Genomic DNA, 8717 nt, shown 5'->3' with positions numbered 1-8717 from the left:
CACATTTTCTGTATCCATTCCTCCATTGAAGGACATCTGGGTTCTTTTCAGCTTCTGGCTATTATAAATAAGGCTGCTATGAACATAGTGGAGAATGTGTTCTTATTGCATGCTGGGGAATCCTCTGGGTATATGCCCAGGAGTGGTATAGCAGGCTCCGCCAGAAGTGTCATGTCCAGTTTTCTGAGGAATCACCAGACTGATTTCCATAGAGGTTGTACCATCTTGCAATCCCACCAGCAGTGAAGGAGTGTTCCTCTTTCTCTACATCCTTACCAACATCTGCTGTCTCCTGAGTTTTTAACCTTAGCCATTCTGACTGGTGTAAGGTGAAATCTCAGGGTTGTTTTGATTTGCATTTCCCTAAAGACTAATGATGTTGAGCATTTCTTAAGGTGCTTCTCAGCCATCTGAATTTCGTCAGGTGAAAATTCTTTGTTTAGCTCTGTACCCCATTTTTTTTTGTTTTTTCAAGACAGGGTTTCTCTGTATAGCCCTGGCTGTCCTGGAACTCACTCTGTAGACCAGGCTGGCCTCAAACTCAGAAATCTGCCTGCCTCTGCCTCCCAGAGTGCTGGGATTACAGGCATACGCCACTACCACCCGGCTTCTGAACCATATTTTTTAATAGGTCATTTGGCTCTCTGGAGTCTAGCTTCTTCAATTCTTTGTATATATTGGATATTAACTCTCTGTTGGATGTAAGGTTGGTGAAGATCTTTTCCCAATTTGTTGGGTGCTCTTTTGTCCTTTTGATAATGTCCTTTGCCTTACAGAAACTTTGTAATTTTATGATGTCCCATTTGTCAATTCTTGATCTTCGAAGAGTGTCTCCAAAAAGAAACTGGAGAGAGCATACACTGGCAGCTTAACAGCACACCTGAAAGCCCTGGAACAAAAAGAAGCTAATTCACCCAGGAGGAGGAGAAGACAGGAAATCATCAAACTCAGGGCTGAAATCAATCAAGTAGAAACAAAGAGAACCATACAAAGAATCAACAAAACCAGGAGCTGGTTCTTTGAGAAAATCAACAAGATAGATAGACATTTAGCCAGACTAACCAAAGGGCACAGAGACAGTATCCAAATTAACAAAACTAGAAATGAAAAGGGAGATATAACAACAGAAACTGAGGAAATTCAAAAAAATCATCAGATCCTACTTCAAAAGCCTATACTCAAAACAACTGGAAAATTTGAAGAAAATGGACAATTTTCTAGACAGATACCAAAAAATTAAATCAGGATCAAATAGATCATCTAAACAGTCCCATAACCCCTAAAGAAATAGAAGGGGCTGGGGGGAGGGGGTGCATGCCTGTAATCCCATCACTCTGGGAGGCAGAGGCAGGTGGATTTCTGAGTTTGAGGCCAGCCTGGTCTACAGAGTGAGTTCCAGGACAGCCAGGGCTACACAGAGAAACCCTGTCTCGAAAAAACCAAATCCAAAAAACAAAACAAACAAACAAACAAACAAACAAAAGAAATAGAAGGGGGTCATAAAAAATCTTCCAACCAAAAAAAGCACAGGACCAGATGGTTTTAGTGCAGAATTCTATCAGACCTTCAAAGTAGACCTAACACCAATACTCTTCAAACTATTCCACAAAATAGAAACAGAAGGAGTATTTTCCTGATCCACTCTTCCTGTAGAGAAATGTTTCCTCTGCTTTTGCCTCTCTGGCCTCTGGTCTAACTGTTCCCACCACTCCTTGGTCTATATGCATCTTAATGGCATCTCCCATTCCCTGATTGTATTTACTCTCCTTTAGTGCTCCACTCACACACACAGTCACACATTGACCATTGTCTTCACCAGGAACTAACTATTCCTATTGTACATGTTGGGTTGAGGGAGAGGTGAAGGAAACTCACTTCAGAGACAAAAGCTTTATTTTCTGAGCACTCAGGCAGGCAGGCAGTTCAGGATCTGAACTAGATCCCCTAAGGGAGATGGTACAAGAATTTTAAAAGATGGAAACACAAAGTGAGAGGGCAATTGGGAGTGAGTTGCAGTGTTATCCAATTGAATGTTGACATTATGTGTTAAACAAAGCAGTACCTGTTGGAGACCGGGCTGTATCCAGGGCACCTGGCTTCAAGGTCCTTAATTCATTCCCCTAGGCATTGGGTACGGAATTCACAGTGATAAGGGGACAAAGGACTGGTCAGCTGCATGTCATCAATGAGAGCTTGGTTATGTATTCTTAAACATATGCACCATGTTTTAGAGAACAGCACGTTCTATACTCTTTACCAGTAAACAGACAATAAAGAAAACACTTGGAGAAGTGGGATAGGGATTCGTTCCTAGGCCTGGGAACAAGAACTTGTTTGACCTTGCCAATAAGATGGAGGAGTCATCCCTGAGACAGATAGACTCAGACAACTATCTCTTTATAAATTGTCTCTGAGATGTCTGGACTCAAGAGCTTACAACAGAAGCTGTTCAGCTATTTTATTAGGAAGTTCACAGCTCCCCTGGAGTCTGGAGCCTTGAGTTTAGTTTCTCCCTAAGATTAAATGGAGTCTGAAAACAAAATGGTAACACTTAGAATAAGTTTCTTTGTTCCCAGCATAAACTAGTGGGCACTAAAATGATTCCATCTAGCTACAAATTCCCAAAAACAAGACTTGAATAGAGAGAGAGAGAGCTGTGAACAGGGCATAGTGGATGAAGAAGAGGAGTGACCAAGGGAAATGGGGGTGACCAAATGCATACATATATAACACACATGTATGAATCCATAACAATTTTTACATAAAACAAAACCACTCCACCCACTAACTGTCACATAGTCTTGGTTCCAATCTTGCTCTGTGGTATCAGAGAATCAAATCTCCAGAGAAAACACACTACTGATTAATGATTCCCCTTGCTCTGACTTGCATTTCTCAAAGAAGAATCTTCTCCCTCTGAAAAATTGAAAGAACAATAATGAGTGTCCTCGGCTTTGATTCTAAGGTACTTAACCTAAGACAAACATGTTTAACATGTGTTTCAAACACAACATTGCTTTTGCAAAAATTACAAAATTCTTCAGTGATTCTTATATATATATATATATATATATATATATATATATATATATTATTTTACATAAATTTTTGATTTAAGAAGACCTATAATAATTCTCTTTGGATATAGATTTGTGTTATTTTTTACACACTGTGCAAGGAGCTTATCATCTTTCATGTCCCTTGGGAGTGTTTGTAGGGAGGCAGAAATATATAGAAAGAAAACTGTTATCTATTTGTGATCCAAACAAGGAAATTAAACTGAAATGTGACTTGAAAGATTTCTGAAATGTAAGATTTTTATGCTTATCATTGTAATTATACATAAGTATGTTCACAATGAAAATTTGCTTACTGAAATGTTTTTCCTCAGATAACTTAGGTTGATACACAGAATCTAAAAGAAAGAACTCTGATCCTAATGGGCACTAAATATTATTCATATACACAATAAAAAGAAACCAAAGGCTGCCCACACCATCACTATCTCCATTCAAAATGGTATGTACTCACAAGTACACTATGGATGTTAGTTAATTGATCAATTAATTAGTTAATTATTTAAAGAAAAAATTACAATTATACTCACAAAAAATTGAGACAAACATATAAATAAAGGACAAATTTAGAATGATTAGTTAAAGTAAGATCAATATAAAAACCAAATATGCTAATAACATATATTAGAAAATGTTAACATAATTTAATTAGTTAAAGTAAGATCAATATAAAAATCAAATATACTAATAACATACATTAGAAAATTTAACATAATTTTTAAAACATCAAACAGCTATTCAAGGCTGGATACAATATAATACCTGCAGTTCCAATACTCAGAAATCTAGGGCAGGGAAGGGAGTCAGAGTAGCCTGCCCATATAATACATGCAATTTTATCTGTTAACCTTCAAAACAAAATTTAAAAATCAATACTATTTTTGTTGAAATTCAAAAGCTATATAAACCTTTTAAAGGAAAACATACAAATAATTCTTGTGTTTAATTTATGGTTTGGAAAATTCCATCACTTCAAGATATCCATTTTGTCCAAACTTATCATTGCAATCTCAGACACAATTCCAAAATTTATTTTTCAAAACAGTGGCACTGTGATGTCAAATTTATAAGAATAAGGAAAGGGCCAAGAGTATGCATACTGCTCTTTAAGAGTAGGAAGGAACAGGGGCCAGCTATCCTATCAGACTGCAAAACCTGTTCCTAACTAAGCTTGTCAGACGGATGAAGGGTGGGGCCAGCACAGAGTCACATGTGCACACTTGATTGAAGCTATTGCTGTAGAGCGATGGGGAAAGAATGTACTTTCCAACAAACAATACTGAACCCATCAGATACAAACATGGAGAAAAGCAAATCTTGACTCCTTCCAGATGCCATGTGTAAATTTCCATTATGAGCTGGTAACTAGGCGACAATGAGACACACAAACACATGGGTAATAATACTAAAGGCTGCCAGATTGCGCTGCACAAAATTTTAACACTTCCACTGATCAGAAGATGCTATTGAAAATGAACATATATACCCCATGAACTAGTAATTCCACCTCAAGTATGCATCTAGCTAAATTTATGCAGGGCACCAGAAGTCCTGTGCACAAGGATTTAAGGCAAACATATTCAAGTGTATATCAACAACATTTTAACAATTAAGTGTGGTCTATTCAAACTATGGAAAACTGCAGAAAGTAAAGTGGATTCATTTTTAAAAACCAGTATATTTTAAAGTAGCTAGATATAAAAGAATCATAGGACATGGTTCTATTTATGTGAAATTCCGAGGCAACAAAGCTAAACCAGAGTGCTACAAGTCCGCACAACAATTATATTTTGAAGAGGAAGAAGGACAGAACTAGGAAAGGGCAGAAGGTGGATATTTGAAAGAAACAGTGGTGGTGCATGCCTTTGATGCCAGCACTTGGGAGGCAGAGGCAGGTGGATTTCTGAGTTCGAGGCCAGCCTGGTCTACAGAGTGAGTTCCAGGACAGCCAGGGCTACACAGAGAGACTCTGTCTCAAAGAAAGAAAGAGAAAAAGATAGGAAAGAAAGAAAGAAAGAAAGAAAGAAAGAAAGAAAGAAAGAAAGAAAGAAAGAAAGAAAGAAAGAAAGAAAGAAAGAAAGAAAGAAAGAAAGAAAGAAAGAAAGAAAGAAAGAGAGAGAGACAAAGAAAGAGACAGAGACAAAGAAACAAACAAACAAACAAAAAAGAAACAAACAAAGAAGAAACAAACAAAGAAGGAAGGAAAGAGAAAGAAAGAAAGAAAGAAAGAAAGAAAGAAAGAAAGAAAGAAAGAAAGAAAGAAAGAAAAGAAAAGAAAGAAAAGACAGCAAATGCTCTGTCTTTTTACCTAGGGAGTAGCTACATACTCTCCACTTTGAGGCCGTGTTTAAGCTATGCTTGAAGCTATGTTTCATATTTTATTCTATATTTGGAAACAAGCTCTCTCTCTCTCTCCAATTTGTATTTTGCCTACCTCATTCTCCTGAGCACTGACTGAGCTTGCAGCACATACCACCACATCCAACGACACACATATTTTAGTATTTCCATATCAGTGTAGTTCGTCACTGTGGTGGTTTGAATGAAAATGGATCCAAAAGGCTCAAAGGGAATGGCAGTATTTGACAGATTAGTAGGTGTGGGCTTAGGGGAGGAAGTGTGTTACTGGGTTGGGTGGGCTTTGAGGTTTCAAATAATCCATTCTAAATCCAGAATTTCTCTCTTTCTGCTGCCTGAGGATTCAGATATAGAGCTTTCAATTCCTTCTCCAGCACCAAGACTGCCTGCATGCCACCATGCTTACCGCCTTGTTTACCACCATGCTGATAATAGACTAAACCTCTAAAACTGTAAACAAGTCCCAACTAAATGCTTTCCTAAATGCTTTCTTTTATAAGATTTCCCTTGGTCATGGTGTCTCTTCACAGAAATAGGACATTGACTAAGACTCTTTCCCCCCTCCCCCTCCCCCTCCCCTGCACCCTACCCCTCCCTTTCCCCTCCCCCTCTCCAACTCTCCCTTCTTCTTCTCCCTCTCCCCTCCCCCTCTCCAACTCTCCCTTCTTCTTCTCCCTCTCCCCTCCCCCTCTCCAACTCTCCCTTCTTCTTCTCCCTCTCCCCTCCCCCTCTCCAACTCTCCCTTCTTCTTCTCCCTCTCTCCCTCTCCCTCTCTCTTGTTCTCTCTCTCTCTCTCTTTCACACACACACACACACACACACACACACACACCTTGATTAGATTCATTAATAAGTCCTTTATACTTTTTGTTTGTTTATTTTTGATATTATGAATCAGTCTGGGATCTTTCTATCATGTACTCAACAAATCTACTTTATATTAGATTCACAGTAAATGCTACTAAAGTGTAGAGAGCCTTATTGAGGCTGGCAGGAACTTGACATAGACCACTGTGACGTTCCTCTCCCAGCCTTTGAGTGGGAACTCCTGTGTCAACCATAATCCCCTCCACCTAGGGTGGAGTGCTCAGACAAAGGTGAAGCCTATTGTTCTTCAAGGATCTGCAGTTTCCTGAAAAACACTAGCCACCTGTGGAGCAACTAAACTGATTCTGCTGAGAAGCTTTCAGACTTTTTCCCCCTGCCTATACATATCGGGAGTTCTTCATTAAACTTTGAGACCTTGAATAGCAGGTGCTAGCTTGGTCTCTGTCTCTTTTTTGCCACCTTCCCATACATCCCCAGCTTCCCTTCCAGGTAACCCGTTCAATGTAACTGCGGGCAGTTACACTAAAGTACAGCAATGGATCTGATTCAAGGTTTATTTTTTTAAATCATTAAATCTGCGTCATCCTAATGAGATATATGCAACACTATACCAATAGACAGTTTCTACTAAACTGTAGTGTTATGAATTAATTGACAGATTGAATTTGCAAAATTCTTGATGGTAAGTAAAGTAACCTTGTGTAGGAGATAGCACACTAACCACCTTTATGAATTCTCTCTTGTTAAATTTACTACTTATTTCATATGGATTCTTCTAAAAACAACTAGAAAATTGTTAAATGGAATTTTAGAGTCCCTTTACCAATATTTATTCTTGTGATAGGACTGAACCCACTTAATTACAAATTTTAGTAAGTATACTTCACCAAAAACAGTAGTAATAAGAAAATACACACACACACACACACACACACACACACACACACGCACATGCACACATTTAAATAAATGAGTGAGGAGGGAAAGATTCCTCCATCTTGTCTCAGCTAGACCCATCTTTGGTTTAACTAATTACCCTCTTTTCTACTTCTCCTGTGAGAAATACCATGGGAAAGTACACAACCCTGTTTTAGAAACTCAGGTTTTCTAGCACCCAGCATAGGTTTTGGCTTCTGTCAATCTGCTTGCTTACTTTAGCTTCCCCTGCAACTGCCAACCAAGATGCCATTTCCCTGTCTTCTTTGCCTTTAAAAGCTTCTGTAAAATGCATTTAAAGCTACTCTATAAGAAAATTCATTCCTCAGGAAATCACTGGCTGACTTAACACAGACTCTAGATTTGGGCTTTGATCATGTTGCATGGTCTTTGGGTCTTTACCCTGTAACATTATATATGAACTATTATCACCATTCCCAGCACACCCTCTCTAAAACTGCACTTATCTACATGAACAGAAGATGGCAGTCTTGAGCCAAGTAAAACAAAATATGGCACCCCCCCACCCTCCATAATTTTCATAACATGTCATTCAACTTTAGTCTGAATATTTTACATAGTTAAGCACACAGAGAACGGATGACTTTAAAATCTATTAAATTTTCAAAAATAAAATAAACTCTAAATCTAGACACTAAAATAGCCCAAGAATATGAACATAGGGAAATTTGAACATGAATAATGAAGTCTGAGTGATATCTTGAAAAACAGCAGGAGGGAAGCAGTAAGATCAGCACTTCTCAGCTGCTGAGAACCCTGCCAGCAAGACACCCACAGGAGAAGCCTGCAGCCCAGATAGCGACATCAAGAAGGAAAAGGGACGTGAACGATGTCCTGAGTCATGATTTAGCATAGATGTGAACAACAAAAAGGAAGGTGTGTAAGTATCTTTGTCTTAAACCAGGAAATGAATTTATTGAAAGAAATAATTCTTCCCTGAAATGAGAGTAAACGTGTTGCCTGCAGGGTAAAGTACAATATGGGCGTAGAGAAGAGCTATAAGAACAGCCTAGAAAACAAGAGCAAAATATAGGGTGAAAAGGTCACATAGAACAGAAATAGAGAAAGCAAAGAAGCTAAAATATGTGCAAACTGGAGTCTGTGAAAGATAAAAATAAAATAGTTAGATAGAAATTTTATGTAAACCTATGATCCAAGAAAGTATTTCAAAAATAATATAGATCCTGACTCTAGATACTGAAATTGCCTAGGACTCTGTAGCTGGGGAAGCTATCAGAAAATGATGAAAACTAAGATAATTCCAGATAGTTGGTTCTTTAACATTTCCAAAGAGAGAGAGGAGAGGGAAGGGGGTGGGAAGGAGGATGGAGGGTGGGAGGGAGAGAGGAAGGGAGACAGGGAGACAGGAAGAGAGGAAGGGAAGAGGGAGGGAGGGAAAAAAGGAGGGAGGTTTGGATCAAGTCATCCATTGTAAAATACAGAAAAGAGCCTTTAAAATTCTTGAGAAACAACATGAAAATTAATGGAATACATAAA

The sequence above is a fragment of the Apodemus sylvaticus genome, chromosome 12 (genome assembly GCF_947179515.1).
Source record: "Apodemus sylvaticus chromosome 12, mApoSyl1.1, whole genome shotgun sequence".
In the NCBI taxonomy this organism is placed as follows: domain Eukaryota; kingdom Metazoa; phylum Chordata; class Mammalia; order Rodentia; family Muridae; genus Apodemus; species Apodemus sylvaticus.
Note: the sequence above shows the minus strand (reverse complement) of the source record.